This window comes from Chiloscyllium punctatum, chromosome 31 (genome assembly GCF_047496795.1).
Source record: "Chiloscyllium punctatum isolate Juve2018m chromosome 31, sChiPun1.3, whole genome shotgun sequence".
NCBI classification, from domain to species: domain Eukaryota; kingdom Metazoa; phylum Chordata; class Chondrichthyes; order Orectolobiformes; family Hemiscylliidae; genus Chiloscyllium; species Chiloscyllium punctatum.
The window spans coordinates 44,358,461-44,376,598 of record NC_092769.1 but is presented as its reverse complement, the minus strand read 5'-3'; the positions used below and the strand labels follow the sequence as shown (position 1 = coordinate 44,376,598).

Sequence of the window (18,138 nt, the reverse complement as noted above, 5' to 3'; positions counted from 1 at the left end):
TGACCAGCAGTGAAGTGGGTCCCCTGTTGCTTGTCATTTGGATAAATGGGTTTGGATGGGAATATTGGATTTGTGGTAAGTGTTTCGAGTGATACTGAAATTGTTGGAAAAGTGGACAGTGAAAAAAGTTATCTATGATACAACAGGATGAATAGTACACTGGGATAGTGGGCTGTAGAATAGCAGATGGAGTTCAATTAGATATTGTGAGGTGTTCTATTTTGGTGAAACAAACCAAGGTGGAGCCTTTACTGTTAATGTTCGGGCCCTGGGTAGTGTTGTCAGTCAGAGACCCAGGGATGCAGGTACATAGTTCTTTGTAAGTGGTGGCACAGGTAGACAGGCTGGTGAAGCAGGCGTTTGGGATGTTTACCTTCTTTGGGTAGAGCATTGAGAGTAGAAGTTGGGATGTCATGTTGTGGCTGTACAGTACATTGGTGAGGCCAACATAAAAGCATTGTTGACCAGTAGGAAGTATTCATCTGGTTCACTTCAGTCCTTTAGAGAAGAACATCTGACATTCCAACCTGGTCTGGCCTGCACGTGACACCAGACCCTCACCACCTCCAGTACCTTCACCTCTCCCGGTTCCTTTTGTGACATAAAACCTTGACAATTATTCCCTCTTCCCTCTGACCTTCTCCTGCTAGCAGACCCTTTGCAATCCCTTTAAAACTTACTCCTAAAACATTCTCTCACTTCAGGATTTTAAGTACTTTTTGGTGATCCTCTCAGCCCGATAATCTAATATGATCCTTTTTGCTTGAGTGAGGGACCGATGGGGATTTCTTGATGAGGATTTGTCTGTTTCAATGGAATGTCCTTTTGTTGAGTGTTTTACACTGTTCCTTCAAATGTTTTCCACTGTTCATTGACAGGCACATATTTCAGTCTGTTTAGCCTATTTACCTTGGTCAGTTCTCCTCTCAAACTCATGTCATTGGTTATTTTTGTTTCTAGTTGTAGCTTGTCCTTTCTGTGATTCACTTTAAAACTTTATATTTCTTTAAATTGCACTTTATCACAATCTCGCAGAGGGTCTCTCCAGGTGACATTACTCATTCACGAAGTTTCTAAACCTCTTTATCTCAGTATCACAAATCCATCTGCCTTATTGATAAGATTTTGTCCATTCAAAAACAAAACATAATTTACTCTTTCCCACAATTTCCTGTCACAAACCTATTCACTGATGTACAGTTTTAGTTAATCACTGTCCCTTTCTGTTCCTTTCTGATTGCCTTCAGCCACATCCCCAAACAGTTCCGATGCTTAACCTTTTCTCTTTGGATTTGGAAAGCTCCTTTCACCTGGTCCCTGTCCCTGCATCCTCTCTATCAGTTTAAAGCCCTGTTAATAAACCTACTGACATGATTGGCCAGGACACTGGTCCCAGCACGGTTCCAGTGGGCCATCCTATTGGATTTTTTTATAAATCAGGTAGGGGATGTGGGTGTCTCTGACTGACCAGCCTTTATTGCCCAACCCTAGCTGCCCATAAGCTGAGTAGCTTGCTTGGCCATTTCAGAGGGCAATTGAGAGGCAAACATTTTGCCGTGGGTATGTCATGCAGACCACATGAGGATGATCAGATCTCGTTTTCGAAAGGACAAGTGGGCGGCACGGTGGCTCAGTGGTTAGCACTCCTGCCTCACAGCACCAGGGTCCCAGGTTCGATTCCAGCCCCAGGCGACTGTGTGGAGTTTGCACATTCTCCCCGTGTCTGCGTGATTAGCCTCCAGATGCTCCGGTTTCCTCCCACAGTCCAAAAATGTGCAGGTCAGGTGTATTGACCATGCTAAATTGCCCATAATGTTAGGTGTATTAGGTCGAGGGAGGTGGGTCTGAGTGGGTTAATCTTTGGAGGGATGGTATGGACTGGTTGGGTCGAAAGGCTCATTTCCATTCTCCTTGTGTAACCCTCACTGCATCAGTCTAATTTCCCATTCTGTCTATCTTTCTGTCTCCTGTAGGTACTCAGGAAGTTGCTGACTCAATAGACTTCCCAACTGCTGTGTGTCTCGTCCATCACCTCATTGAAGATGGTTGGTCAGCCAGAGAGACAAAGGGAAGGGAGATCTGGAGCCTTCAATAAATCCTGGAGGGAGGTAAGATCACTCACAGTGCACAGAGCAGAGAGCAATGAGAGTGCTCCAAACATCGCTAACAAGACATGACATAGATACAGTGCTGGAGGGGGAGCACAGTATAGACACACCCTATGCTCAATCACCACATCTACTTTAACTTATGTTGCACTGAGACCGCATCGGGAGTTCATAGTTATCAATCCAGTCCTGTGCTGTCTTCATGAGCATCAGTACGACAGAGGGGAGAGGAGGCCTCCGACAAGAGGTTGGGAATGCTGCCTGGGATCTTTCTGTTCTGTGTTCTCCATCCAACACTGTACTAAGACTCACTACTCTGCAACACTGTATCTGTGGCATGGCTTGTGCACCAGTGTCTTCAGTCATTTTTAACTCCTACAATAGTCCCTGTCCCTGGAACCTCCTCCCTTCCTGATAGTCCCTCCACATATTTGAAATGTACTGCATTCCAGATTACCATCCCCATCGCTGTAACATGCTTCAGTGCCTACAACATGCCTTATTTTGGTACACTAATCCTCTTTAACTGGATACAGAGTGATACAGCACGGAAACAGAACCTGTGGTCCAACTCCTCAATGCTGCCCATGTTACCTAAACTGAATGAGTCTCATTTGCCTGCATTTGGACCTTATCTCTTCAAACCTTCTCCTCTTCAGGTACCTGCCCGAATGTCTTTTCCATGCTGTACAATTGTTCTTGTTTCTCCCATGTGCCTGAGGCAGTCTATTCCGTCTATGCATCATCCTCTGTGGATAATGTTCCCCCTCAGCTCCCTCTTTAAATCCTTGGTCTCTCACCTCTTGTTTATACCCTCTAGTTTTGGACTCACCTACCCTTTGTTATTCACCATTCTTAGGGTCACCCCGTGGCCTCCTCTGCCCAAGGGAAATATTTAGGACAATGTTACAAATATCTCCAACGTATGTAACAAAGTGCTGGCCAATGTCGGCAAATGTGCCAAATGTCGCTTTCCCCACCCTGTCCACCTGTGATGCCACTTCCAAGGAACAATGTAACTTGCACCCCCTGGTCTCTCTCTCTGTTCGACAACCCTGGCAGAGCCCTTCCATTAACTGTATAAGTCCTCCCTGGTTTATCTTAACAAAATCCAACACCTGAATTAAACTCCATCTTTCATTCCTTGGCCCACTGGCCCAGTTAGTCAAGATCCCCTTTGATAACCGTATTTACTGCCCACGACACCATTCCTTTGATCATCAACAAACTTTCGCACAATCACTCCTATATTTTCAACCAAGTCGTTTATGTCGATGATGCCCATCAGTGGACCCAGCCCTGATCCTTTCTTCAATAATGGAATCAAACCATATTCTTGCCATAGAGCCATACAGCATGGAAACTGACCCTTCAGTTGATACCCACCATCATCTAAAACTAAACTCTTCCCAGCTGCCTGTTGCTGGCCCATATCACTCCAACCCTTCCCTATTCACCTGTTTATCCAAATATCTTTTAAATGTTGTAATTGTACCCACATCAACCCCTTTCTCAGGAGGTACATTCCACACTCAAACCACCCTCTGTGTAGCAAATTGCCCCATATGTTTTTTTTTGACCATCTCTCTCCGCTAACCTTAAAAATGTGGCCCCTCCTCTGGAGACTCCCCCATCCTGAGGAAAAGGCAACTACCATTAAATTGATCTATGTACGTCATTTTTTTTCACAAACGTTTATAGCATCATGTCTCAACCTCCAGGCTCCAGTGAAAAAAGATTCAGCCTATCCAGCCATTTTTCAGATCTCAAGCCTTCCATACCCAGCAATATCCTGGTAAATCTCTTCTGAACCCCCTGCAGCTTAATAATATCCTCCCTGTAAACTGGGCGACCAGAACTGGACAGAGTATTGCAGAACAGGCCTCATAAATGTCTGTGCAATCTCAGCATGACGTCCCAAATCCTCCACTCAATGGACTGAGCAATAGTCAGGCATGCCAAGCACTGTCTTATCCCTCCTGTGATGCAAACTTCAAGAATTATGTACCTGACCCCGGAGGTCCCTCTGCTCTAAAACACTAACCGAGGACTTAACATTAATTGTATAAGCTCTACCCTTGTTTGTTTTACAAAATGCATTACCTCATATTTATTCAGATTGAATTCCATCTCTAGTTTTTCAGCCCATTCACTCCCTTCATCAAGATCCCTTTGTAATCTCAGAAAACATCCTTCACTGTCCATGATGCCACCCTCCAGCCTGCCTGCCCATCACACATGGCTGTCAGTAGTACACATACCTTTGCTAGGGGCTCCACAATTTCTTCCCTAGCATCCCACAGTGTCCTGTGATACACTTAATCAGGTTCTGGGACTTGCCAAAGCTTTGTGTTTTAAAACCTCCAGCACCACCTCTTTTATAACATGCATTCTTTTCAAGTCATAGAGATATACAGCATAGAAACAGACCCTTCCGTCCCCAACTCGTCCAGACTTACTAGAAGATCTAAATAAATCCATTCCCTTTTCCAGCATTTGGCCCATATACGTCTACACCCTTACTATTCAGATGCCCATCCAAATACCTTTTAAATGTTGTAATTGTATCAATCTCCATTACTTTCTCTCTCTGTTCATTCCATACACACATCACCATGTGTGTGAAGAAGCTGTCCCTTCAGTCCCTCTGTAAACCATTTACCTCTAACCTTAAACTTATGCCCTCTACTTTTGGGCTCCCCAACCTCTGGGAAAAGGCCTTGTATGCTTACCCTATCCATACCCCTCATGTTTATATAAACCTCTGTAAGGTCATCCCTCAGTCTCCGATTCTCCAGTGACAGTAACCCCAGCTTATTCAGCAACAACCCGGGCAATCTCTTGTCAATCTTTTCTGAGCCCTTTCAAGTTTCACAACATCCTTCCTGTCGCAGAGAGACTGGAATTGCAGAGAACTCCAATTGTGGTCTAACGTATTACTCTTGTTCCCAGAGTTCCCCAGTCTTTACCCACAGTAAGTTCTGGAGTGAACAAATTGTTGAGGATCTTAGCAAATATCCTGCAGTTCCACACATCGATGGCCTCATTGATCTTTAATGGACACTATTTTGTCCTGAGTTACTTATGCACACTTAGTATACTGCTACAATCACTTTTGGATTCCCCTTTCCTTCTCTGCTGAGACTATTTCATTTAACCTTTCCCCATTCCTGTTTTCAACTCAGTGTATTCCTACAGCCCCTGTATATCCTCAGGAATTCCCTTGATCCAGCTGGTTATACCTGACATGTGCCCCCTTTTCCTTGACCAGACCCTCAATATACAGCCAGTGTTTCCGAAAGCTGTCAGCATTGAGCTGCACACAAACAGGAAAATGCTGGCGCTGATCGATCAGTTTATCTCACTTTTAAAATATTTTCACTTTCCAAACTTCCCTTTCCCTGTAAATAATTCCCTTCCCCAATCACATTTTGAAAGTTCCTGTCTAATACGATCAAGATTGGTCAGGCTCCATTTTATAACTTGCACTGTGGACCAGGCCTGTCCTTTTCCAAAGCTGTTTTCAAACTACTAGAACTGTGGTCACTTTGGCGAAACGCTTTCCCACTCACATCTCAGTCCCTTTCCCGACCTTGTTTCCCAAGGGGAGGTCAGGTTTTGCCCCTTTCTCTTTTCAGGCCATTTACATATTGATTGGGAGTTTTCTGGAACACAATTACCAAATTCCTCCCTTGCAAACACTGAAAACTGGCAGTCCCAGTCTAGGTTTGGAAAGTTTAAAAACCCCAACCATAACAGGCCTATTATTATGGTTGATATTTAAGATGTCCCGACATATTTGTTCCTCAGTCTGCCAAAGATTACTCAGGCTCAGCAGTCTGATCGTATTAAAGTGATGACCCATTCTTATTTCTCTGTTCCACTAAAATAGCTTCACTGGGCGATCCCACAGGAATATCCTCTCTAAGTACTGCTGTGATGATTCATGCAATCAAAACCCACCACCACACGTCCTCTCTTGCCTCCCCTTCCTGTAGCATCTCTAACTTGAAACAATGAACTGTCAGCCCTGTCCCTCCTTCAGCTGTGTTTCTGTAATAACTATAATATCCCAGTCCCATGTTCCAATCCATGCCCTGAGTTCATCTTCCTTAACTGTCTGGCCCCTTGCATTGAAATAAATGCAGTTTAATCATCAGTTTTCCCCCATTCCCTGCTATGTTCTTGCCTGCCTTGTCGGCTGAAATTGCTGTCTTTAACTCGTGCACCAGCCTCAATCTTCTTACTGGACTTACGTTTATTTAATGTCCAACACCCTGCCAGACCAGGTTATATCCTCTCAAGCAGCTCTAGCAATTCACCCCACCAGGATATGGGTTCTTCTCCTGCTCCCAGTTGAGGTGCCTTTCCCACCCTGACTCCCTGTGCTGACACCTTCAGGGATCTATGGACTTGTCCACCATGGTCCCTGTATTCCTCAGTACTCCGCAAGGACATACCGTTCATTATGTCTGTCCTTCGCTTATCGTACCTCCCACAGAGTATTACCTCACTTCAATCAGAACTAAACTCTGCTTAGATTATCATCCGATCGACATCGGACTGCAGACGGAGACCATCCTCCTCACTGTGAACAACACCCTCACCTTTCATGTCATCTGCAAACCGACTAATGATACCTTCTGCTTTCACATCCGAGTTATTAATGTTCAATGGTTCATGCACAGATCCCTGTGGTACACCCGGTGGTGAAAGTATTCTATCCACCAATTTTGCATCCAATTTGCCAACTTGCCTTGGAACCCAGTCCTTTTGGACCAGCCTTCCATGTTAGATCTTGTTTAAGGAGTTAGTCAAGTCCATATAAACCACATCATCTGCACTGCCCTCATCAATATACTTAAGCACAATATCAAAAAAACGGAACTGTATTCCTCAGACAGTATCTTCCTCTGCCAAATCCGTGATGACTAAACCGAGTTGATCCTTACCTTTGCAAGTGTCGATTCATCCTCACAGTAGTTTCCAATAATGTCCCTCCCCCTGCTGTCAGACTATCTGCTCTGTAATTACCTGGCCTACCCCTGCCGCCCTTCTTGAACAAAGGAACCACATTAGCAATCCTCCAGTCATTCAGCACTTCACCTGTTTCCAGCAAAGTATTATATTTATCCACCAGGGCCCCAACAATCTCTGGGTAATTAGCATGGGGTCAAAGAATGCTGGTCCAGGCAGTGACACCCACATCCCATGAATGAATAAATAAAAATACATATGTCCCTCCCTACCTCTGCAAACCCCTCCAGCTGCAGCAATCCGTACTGGCTTTGTAACACCGTTCAGGCCCTGACCACTCTCTGTAACACTCTCACCACCTCCAGCACCTTCACCTCTCCATGTTCGTATCGTGTCAATCAACCTTGACAACGATTCCCCTTCCCATTGCCCTCCTCCTGCTAGCAGACCCATTGCAATCCCTTTAAAACTTACTCTAAAACTTTCTCTCACTTCAGTATTTTAAGCACTTTGTGGTGATCTTCTCAGCCTCATAATCTAATATGATCCATTTTGTCCTGAGTGAGGGACTGGTGGGGATTTCTTGCTGAGTTTTTGTCTGTTTCATTGGAATGTCCTTTTGTTGAGTATTTTACACTGTTCCTTCAAATGTTTTCTACTGTTCATTTACAGGCACATATTTCAGTCTGTTTAGCCTGTTTATCTTCGTCAGTTCTCCTCTCCAACTCATGTAATTGGCTATTTTTGTTTCTAGTTGTAGCTTGTCCTTTCTGTGATTCACTTTAAAACTTTATAGTTCTTTAAACTGCACTTTATCACAATTTCCCAGAGGATCTCTCCAGGTGACATTACTCATTCACTATGTTTTATCACACAACAGTCTCTCTGAGATAGTTACGTCCCTCGCCAGTTGCACAATGTGTTTTTCTAAAAAACACTGAAAAAAAATTCTCTGAACTCCTCTTCCAATATCACTGTTGTCAGTGTGATTCTCCCAGACTTTGCGAATGTTGATGTTTCGCTAAATGTTCACCATGCCTGTATTAAACATTCCAATGAATTTTTCTTTATTGCAGCGACTAGCCATGAAATGCTGTTCGGTGGGTGGTTAAAAACTGTTCTGCTGCTTGTGTCTTTGGCAAGTAGTAGCCAGAATTTACATTCAGACTGACTCGACTTCATGATCAGATGCCAAAGGCTTTCTCTGTAATGCCTTTCTTACCCATTATTGTTAGCGTCGTCCATTTTGCCTGAATTTGCACAAGGTTGTGAACCATTGAATATTTATGTTCCACCTTTTGTTCGCCCTGTAACCACATCTCTCTGGTGTCTAAATCTCTTTTATCTCTGTGTCACAAATCCATCTACCTTGTTGCAGAGACTTTGTGCATTAATAAAAAACATAATTTACTCGTTTCCACAATTTCCTGTCACAAATGGATTTGCTGATCAACAGTTTTAGTTAAGCTTTGTCCCATCCTGTTCCTTTCTGTTGTCGTCAGTCACATTCCCATGCTGCTCTGATGCTTCACGTTTTCTCTTTGGATTTGGAAAGCTCCTTTCACCTGAAGCCTGTCCCTGCCTCCTCTCTGTCAGTTTAAAGCCCTGTCCATAAATCTACCAACGTGATTGGCCAGGACATTGTTCCACTGGAACTGTGCTGGGACCAATCTGAATGGATTTTTTTAAAAATCAGGTATGGGATGTGGGTGTCTCTGGCTGACCAGCCTTTATTGCCCATCCCTTGCTGCCCTTGAGCTAAGCAGCTGGCTCGCCCATTTCACAGGGTCATTGAGAGGCAAACACTTTGCTGTGCGGATGTGGTGCAGACCACATGAGAGTGAACTGTTGTCTTTCTCTGAAGGTCAAGTGTTTGGATTTTTATCAATACTTATTTATGGATTGTTAATTCCAATTTTTAAAACATATATTCATTTAAAATTCCACATGGTTAGAAGTTAGAAAGAAGGGGGATGGTCACTTTGTTGGGACTGTATTGTAGACTGTTGTAGACCCAACAGATACCAGAGGAGCAGCTGTGTAGAGAGATTGCAGATAACTATAGGAATAATAGAGGAGTGCAGGCTGGAGATTTTAATATTCCCTGTATTGACTGGGTCACCTTGAGTATAAAAAGACGTGGACGGAGAGCAATTTTTCAAATGTGTCCAAGGAAGGTTCCTAAATCAATATGCAGAGGGCCCTACTCTACTCAGGCAGGTGCAACACTGGACCTCCCCTCAGAAAACGAGGTCGGGCAAGTGACTGAAGTGTCATTCAGAGAGCACTTTGGGTCCAGTGCCCACAACTGTCTTCGTTTTAACATAGTTATGGAGAAAGATCAGCAGGTCCACAGACTGAAGAGGAAAACTGGAACAGGGCCAGGTTTGGGGCCATTCTGCAGGATCTGGCCAGTGTCAATGCCGTGAATTTAAAATTGCACAACGCCCAGTTATAATCCAACTCGCATTGGAAGTGCTGGTGATCACTGTAACAGATGAAAGGCTGAAACTAAATTTGTTTGATATTATATTCCATGACACTGCCATCCTGTTGCTATAAATTCTGTACCTTAGGATTGTACTCCACAACCACCTGATGAAGAAGCAGTGCTCTGAAAGCTAGTGCTTTCAAATAAACCGGTTGGACTGGAACCGAGTGTCGGGCGATTTTTAACTTAGTACATCCCCAGTCCGACACCGGCACCTCCACATTATGATTCTAATCGATTGGGTGAGTCGGTTTGAAGGAAAAGAAAGAACTGGCAAATGGGAGGCTTTTCAAAGTGTGATCTCAAGAATCCAGGACCAGTGTGCCCCATTGGGGGAAAGGGAAAAGCTGGCAGGGTTAGGGATCCTTGCCTGATGAGGGATAATAAGGCTCTGGTCTTGAAATGAAGACTGCATGCATTGGTTTAAGCTATCCATATCTACATAAATCTTCTATTCTGAAAGACACGATCAGTCTGCGGAGACCTGACAATCCTCTCAGTCCCTGTAATACTCCCAATCTGCGGAAGTCATTCCAATGTCTGTGACTCTTTCAATACAGTTCCTACAAGGCCCACTATATATGCGATATCTTTTCATTGTCAGCACCCACCCTGCAGAATCTTCCAATCTAAAACTATCCCTATCTTTGTAAGTTCCTCCAGTCCCTACAACACTCGTAAACTGTGAAACCTCCTCAAGTCCATATATTCCTAATGTCTGCAAAACCCTCCCGTCCTGATGTCCCTCCATATCTCTGTAACCCCCACCATCCTCCAGTGCTCTTCTGGGGAACATTGCCGAGGAAGGAGGAGTTGGAGAGTCTGGGCCATGTTACGAGGAATGAAGGGCTGCAGAACCTGGAGGATGGTACAAATGTCGGAAGGGACGTGGGACTTGCAAAAGGTTAGAGGTTCCAGGATTCATTGAACCTGCAGGATGGGACAGGGGATGGCTTGTGGAACCTGGAGGTTATTATGATTTGAACCACAGGTAATTTTTGATTGGACCATTCAGTCAATCTTACAGTCATAGAGATGTACAGCATGGAAACAGACCCTTCATTCCAACCCGGCCATGCCGACAGGATATTCCAACCCAATCTACTCCCACCTGCCAGTACCTGGCCTATCTCCCTCCAAACCCTTTCTATTCATATATCCATCCAAATGCTTCTTAAATGTTGCAATTGTACCATCTGTAAGATCCAATCAAACGTTACCTGTGGTTCAAATCATAACATCCTCCAGGTTCCACAACCCATTCATGGTCCCATCCTGCAGATCAGATATCCCAACCCAATGTAGTCCCACCTGCTAGCACCCGGTCCATCTCCCTCTAAACCCTTCCTATTCATATCCCCATCCAGATGCCTTTTAACTGTTGCAGTTGTACTAGCCTCCACCACTTCCTCTGGCAGCTCATTCCATATATGTACTATCCTCTCCGTGAAAAAGTTGCCCCTTTTTATCTTTTATATCTTTCTACTCTCACCCTAAACCTCGCCCTATAATTTTGGACTCACACACCCCAGGAGAAAGACTTTGTCTCTTTACCCTATCCATGCCCCTCTTGATTTTATAAACCTCGATAAGGTCACCCTCAGCCTCCGACTCTCCAGTAAAAACAACCGTCACCTGTTCAAACTCTCCCTATAGCTCAACCCTTGCAACATTCTTGTAAATTTTTACTGGACCCTTTCAAGTTTCACAAAATCCTTCCGACCGGAAGTAGAACAGAGTTGCATGCAGCATTCCAAAAGTGGCCTAACCACTGTCCTGCACAGCCGCAACTTGACCTCCCAACTCCTGTACTCAATACTCTGACCAATAAAGGAATGCATACCAAGCGCCTTCTTCACTATCCTAACTCCCTGTGACTCTACTGTCAAGGAACTCTGTATTTCATTTGAAAAATTGCATAGACAGGTCGAGTGGCCCGAGGTCTTCTGGGTAATGCTAGTTCAGTCTAAGCTGGTAGGCACAGCCAGTGAAGTATTTGCAGCACTGTCTGATGAATGGTCGAGAGATAATGCACATGTCAAACAGGCTATTTTAAGTGCTTATGGATTGCTTAAGAAACGGAAGCCACTACAATTCCCTTTACTGTACCATCGCTATCTGTCAAAGCTCCTTCAGGTCTCTATCCTCCGAATTGTTGAAACCTGCTCTCACCATTGCAACTCCCATTATTTCCTAACGTTGCTGAGTCTCTAAAAGCTTCCCTATCAGGTTAATCTTCTCCACTGCATACAACACTCCTAGTCTGTGTAATCTCTTCAATTCCTTCAGTTCCTATATACCTATATATAGGTGTGACTGCTTTGTGGCCATTGTATCCTCATTTATATCTGCAAAAGGGTCTGCTCACTGTAGCACATCCTATGCTCATAAGTGAATCTGGTCTCTCACAAGCCTCTGTACGACTGTCTCCTCCAGTCTCTACAAGCTTCCCTATCCCTGTCATATCTTGTGGCATGCACACCGCTCACTCTCTCTGACATACCTTCCAGTGCATAAAATCATCTCTCCTTGTAACTGTATCCAGTCTACACCTTCCTCCCTATCCGTGCAACATTCTCCAGTCTATATCATCTTCCATGTGTTTGCAACATTCTCCAGTCCATACCACCCACCCTTTCCCTGTAATATTCTCCCATCAATATCATTCTCCCTCTCACTGTGATGTTCTCCAGATCCCACAACTGTTGTTAAATGTACGACATCCTGGAATCCTGTGAATGTTTCTACACCCTGATCAACATAGACCATGTAACAATCCACAACCCTACACACATCCCTATCTCTGAAGTCTAATCAAAGACGCTTTATCTCTCTAACTTCCTCCAAACAATAAAATGTTTTCTCCTGCGAACATTCTGTAGCAACTGTAACTATGTTTAACCCTGCAACATCGTCGCACACCCAAACATCTCTCCCAGTCTGTGACCTCTAACCATCCCTCAAAGGCCCTCTCTCAGTGACACGCGCCATGCATTTGCAACAAGGCAGATGGAATGACAGCATTAACTGAAGTGAACAGATATGATCGAACTGTAATTGTGGAGATGTGGCTGCAGAATGATCATGACAGGAATGTGATTATTGAGGGATTGTAGGGATTTAGGCAGGATCAGCAAACAACCAAACAAGGTCCGTTTTGTTGTGAAGACAGGACGCAGTCAGTGCATTAGTGAGACAGTCAATTTAATCTGGGAATCAAAATATAGAGTCAGTTTGAATGGACAGATTCCAAATAGCAAGGGGGATGTGGAAGATCAAATCACAATCCATGCTCGTTGGTAAGTTGGATACAATATTTTCTTGGTGATAGTAGACAGAGGCATGTGGGGTGGTCAATTTCTGATTGGACGTCTGTGGCCAATGATGTTTCACAAGGATCAGTGCTGCGATGTCTGTGTGTAATTTATATCTGTGATTCAGATGAAAAGGTCAGCAGTTTGAGTGGTAATTTTGCAGACGACATTCGGAAAGGCATGTAATGATTAGGGACAGTGAGGGGAATTGTGGATAGTGAGGAAGAGTGTTAAAGGTTGCAGCAATATGTAGATCAGCTGGAACGTTGTGCAGAGAAATCGCAAATCGAATTTCATCGGGACAAGTGTGAAGTCATGCATTTATGAAGTCAAATGGAAGAGAGAAGTACACTAATTGACGAGTTGGATACATTGATAAACAGAGAGACATTGGAAGCAAATCCATACCTCCCTCAAAATAACAACACAACAGGATGTGGTGGTCGAGGGGGAGTATGGTATGCTTACCTTTATTGGTGCACAGTATTGAGTACAGACGTTTGCATGTCATGTTGTGACTGAATGAATCTTCAGTCGGCCATGTTTGGAAGGTTGCGTGTCATTCTCGTTGACACACCACAGGAAGGATGTGGAGGCTTTGGCGAGCGTGCAACAGAGGGTTGGCAGAATGTTGCCTGGATGAGAATGTGTTTACTGTTAGGAGGTTGGACGCAGTTGGATTGTTTTGCGTGAGTATCGGAGACTGAGGGGTGACCTAGTACAGGTATATAGCATTAGGAGAGGCATGAATAGTGTGGATAGTTGGAATCCTTCTTCAAATGTAGAAATATCAAATACTAGGGCACATCTGTTTAAGGTGAGAATGAGAAGTTTTAAGTGATATGAATGAGGCCAGTTGTCTTTATCGAGAGGGTGGAAGCTGCTCAGGAGGTGGGAGAGGTGGCAATGAGAGCAAAGTTTTGAAGTGGCATTTAGACAGAAATAGGGAGAGAATAGAGGGATATCGCCCATGTGCAGGCAGATGGGATTAGTTTAGAATATCATCATGGTCAGCACAGCCATGGTGGGCCGAAGGGCCTATTACTCTGCTGTCCTGTTCGATTTTCTAACTTAACGACATCTACCCTGTCAAAGCCCCTCAGAATCCAGGATGTTTCATTCAATTTCTTTCCCATTCTTCAAAATCCCATTAGGTTCAAGGGCAATCTACTCTCCCTCTTCACATTGGAAAATCCTGCCATCTCCAGGATCAACCGAGTGAACCTTCCCTGGCCTGCCTCCAATTCAAGAATGTCTTTCCTTAGGGCACGCATACTGTTCAATATAATCTAGGTGTGGTCTGACTTGTACCTTGCATCGTTTTAGCAAGACCTCCCTATTTTTAGACTCCATTCCCTTTGCCTTCACTATGACCTGACAATCCTGTAAGCTACCTGTTTCAGATTGATTCACAAGGATTCCCAAAACCCTTTGTGCAGTCAATCTGAACCAAACGGTGTTAGCCTGACAGTAAGTCGGGAACGTGCTAGACAATAGACAATAGACAATAGACAATAGATGCAGGAGTAGGCCATTCTGCCCTTCGAGCCTGCACCGCCATTCAATATGATCATGGCTGATCATTCCTAATCAGTATCCTTTTCCAGCCTTATCTCCATACCCCTTGACTCCACTATCTTTAAGAGCTCTATCCAATTCTTTCTTAAATGAATCCAGAGACTGGGCCTCCACTGCCCTCTGGGGCAGAGCATTCCACACAGCCACCACTCTCTGGGTGATGTTGTTTCTCCTCATCTCTGTCCTAAATTGTCTACCCCGTATTTTTAAGTTGTGTCCTCTGGTTCGGCACTCCCCCATCAACGGAAATATGTTCCCTCCTGCCAGAGTGTCCAGTCCTTTCATAATCCTATACGTTTCAATCAGATCCCCTCTCAGTCTTCTAAACTCAAGGGTATACAAGCCCAGTCGCTTCAGTCTTTCCGTGTAAGGCAATCCTGCCATTCCAGGAATTGACCTCGTGAACCTACGCTGCACTCCCTCAATAGCCAGAATATCTTTCCTCAAATTTGGAGACCAGAACTGTACACAGTACTCCAGGTGTGGTCTCACCAGGGCCCTGTACAGCTGCAGAAGCACCTCTTTGCTTCTATACTCAATCCCTCTTGTTATGAAGGCCAGCATGCTATTAGCCTTCTTCACGACCTGCTGTACCTGCATGCTTGCCTTCATTGACTGGTGGACAAGAACACCCAGATCTCTCTGAACAGCCCCTTTACCTAATTTGATACCATTGAGGTAGTAATCTGCCTTCCTGTTCTTGCCACCAAAGTGGATAACCAGACATTTATCCACATTAAACTGCATCTGCCATGCATCTGCCCACTCACCTAACTTGTCCAGGTCACCCTGTAAGCTGGAATGTGTTTTAAAGGATATGACAAAAAATGATAACTGGATGTTTAGAAAAATGGGAGATGTATGATTTTATAAAAAGGGAATATTTTTAAATCTGTTGGATTCTATATTTTGGTGTGAACATAAATGCAGAATAGATAAGGGTGGGGAGGCTAGTTGCGGTAGAGGGATATTTGAAATTTCAGAAGCATTTTGACAAGTTTCAACACGGGCTAAAACTTAGCTCGTGAAAGAATAGGGCCCCTGAAAGGTCAATGAGACTGTCTGTGTGGAATCACTGCTGGTGGGTGAGATATTGAACAAATATTTTGTGTTAGGATTTACTGTGGTGAAAGACATGGAAGCTCGGGAACTTAGGAAATACATAGGGATGTCTTGATGTCACATTGGAGAACAGGAGGTGCTGGATGTCTTAAAATGCAAAAAGTTCGATAAAACCTTGGGACATGATCAGATATACCCCAGCGCCTTGTGAGAAGCGAGGGAGAAAATTACAGGGCCCCTTCCAGAGATATGTGTATCCTCGACAGCTACTACGGACTAGTGAGACTGATGGCAGGGTGGTAAGTTGTTGGAGGAGATTCTGAGAGAAACGATCATCGTGCATTTGGAAAGGAAAGGACAGATTAATGATCATCAGCATGGCTTTGTGCATGGGAAATCATGCCTCAAACCTGAGTGTGGAGGTAGACAAGTGAGAGATCAAAGCAGAGCAGTACACGATGTCCACATGAACTTTAGCAAGGCCTTTGACAAGGTTCTGCATGGCAGACTGGATAGTAAGTTTAGATCACACATAACCAGGGAGCGCTCACCAACTGGATACAAAACAGGATTGACGGTAGGAGACAGAGCATGTTCATAGAGGGTTGCAGCTCAAACTGCAGGCCTGTGACCAACGGTGTGCCCTGGGGTTCGGTGCTGGGTCACTGTTCTGCATCATTTATATAAACAGTTTGGATGATAATACAGGAGTCATGGTTAGCACGTTTGTGAGTGAGACTGAAATTGGTGATAAAGTGGACAGTGAAGAGGGTTATCGAAGAGTACAATGGGATCAACAGTACTGCTGGACCAGTGAGGTAAGGAATAACAGGTGGAGAAATGCAAGATGTTGTATTGTGGTAAAGCAGACCAGGCTGGACTTGTACAATTAATGTTCGGGCCCTGGGTACTGTTGTCAATCAGTGACCCAGGGATGCAGGTATACAGTTTTTTCAAAGTAGCGCCACGGGTAGACAGGCTGGTGAAGCAGGTGTTTGGGATGGTTACCCTTCATTGGGCAGAGCATTGAGAGTAGGAGTTGGGATGTCATGGTGTATCTGTACAGGACATTAGTGAGGCCACCGTATAAGCATTGTTGATTATCTGGAAAAAATCAACTTGTTCACGTATGTCCTTTAGGGAGGGACATCTGACATTCTTACCTGGTCTGGCTCACATGTGACTCCAGTCCCACAGCAATATGGCTGACTCTGAGTTGCCTCTGGGCAATTAGCAGGAGGGCAATAGACGCTGGTCCAACCGGTGACATCCTTAGGCCGTGAATGAATCAATGAAAAATACAGATGTTTATCCCTACCTTTGCAAACAGCTCTAGCTGCAGCAATCCGTACTGGCTTTGTAATGTTGTTCAGGCCTTTGCCCCTCTCTGTAACACTCTCACCACCTCCAGCACCTTCAATTCTCCCTGTTCCGCTACTCTGATTAAACACTGACAATATTTCCACTTCCTACTGCACTCCTCCACATTTCTAAATGTTGGTTACTTCAGAATTGATCGTTTTTATTTCATCTCCTAATCAAATCGCCCAAGACCGTCTGAAGTGGGGAAGGAGCATTGTGAAGGTGTCGAGCACCTCGAGACTTTCTGTGGGGCAAACGGGAATCCAGGAGAAAACAGCACAAGGAGCGCGCTGTCATATCAACACCCCACCCACCCCCTTTCCATGTCCACCTTCTGCCTCAAGTGTAACAGAGTCTGTGGAAGGCCATATCAGTCTGTACAGAAAACTCCAGACTCCCCCACCCCCACTGAGAGTGGGAGAGAGTCAGCCTCATCTGTGAGCCACTGCCAAAGAGATGATGAGATAGGAAGGTTGAATCCCCTCACAATTATCCCAGTGTCTTTGTTACAAATTCAAACAATTCCCTGTTAATACAAAATCTAATAATGTGCTATCACTCAGTATGACTCCATGTGGTGTCCCTCGTTGTGTCAGTCTATTTACTGCCTCTGTCAGCATTTCTCCCTCTTACAGATGGTCTGAGATCCTGAGTCAACAGAATTGTCCATTCCAGAGTGATGCAGCAACACAGGCAAGGGATGGAGACTGGGATTATCGAGATCTCTGCTGGACTCAGTGCCACTCTGTATGTGTTATCCTCATTTCATCAGTCTAATTTCCCATTCTGTCTATTTCTGTCTCATGCAGGTCATCAGGATGTTCCTAACTCCTGTCTCATCCATCACCTCATTGAAACTGGTTGGTCAGCCAATGAGAGATGGAGAGGGAGATCTGGAGCCTTCAGTAATTCCTGCAGCCGGTAAGATCACTCACAGTAAACAGCACAGGGTGGAGGTAGTAGACTTCGCTCTTCAGACCTGGAAGACCGGATATAGATACAGAGCTGGGTAAGGAATAGTAACATTCTAGGCTTCATTCCCACCATCTTGTGAGGGTCCTGCTTTCACCTCTGCCGTACTGGTCCTCAATGCGACAGCACAGGGGATCGCAGGCATCAATCCTGGCCCATGCTGTGTTCGTGATCTCTGTAATATCCTCCAGTCCCAATAATCCTTCCTCTGTTTGGAATCTCCTCTAGTCCACATCATTCTCTGTGTCTCTGTCTCTGTCTCTGTCAGGTTCTC

General features: G+C 44.6%; 1 long non-coding RNA gene across 1 annotated transcript in view; it reads left to right on the top strand.

Moving 5' to 3' along the window:
* The window catches only part of LOC140456818 (uncharacterized), a 32,085-nt gene extending 14,209 nt beyond the window's left edge, over positions 1-17,876 (top strand). Inside the window, exons 2-3 of the long non-coding RNA XR_011953154.1 lie at positions 1,974-2,108; positions 17,702-17,876. This is a non-coding gene — a long non-coding RNA (uncharacterized lncRNA). The remainder of the gene's footprint in view (positions 1-1,973; positions 2,109-17,701) is intronic.
* The last annotated feature ends 262 nt before the right edge of the window (positions 17,877-18,138 follow it).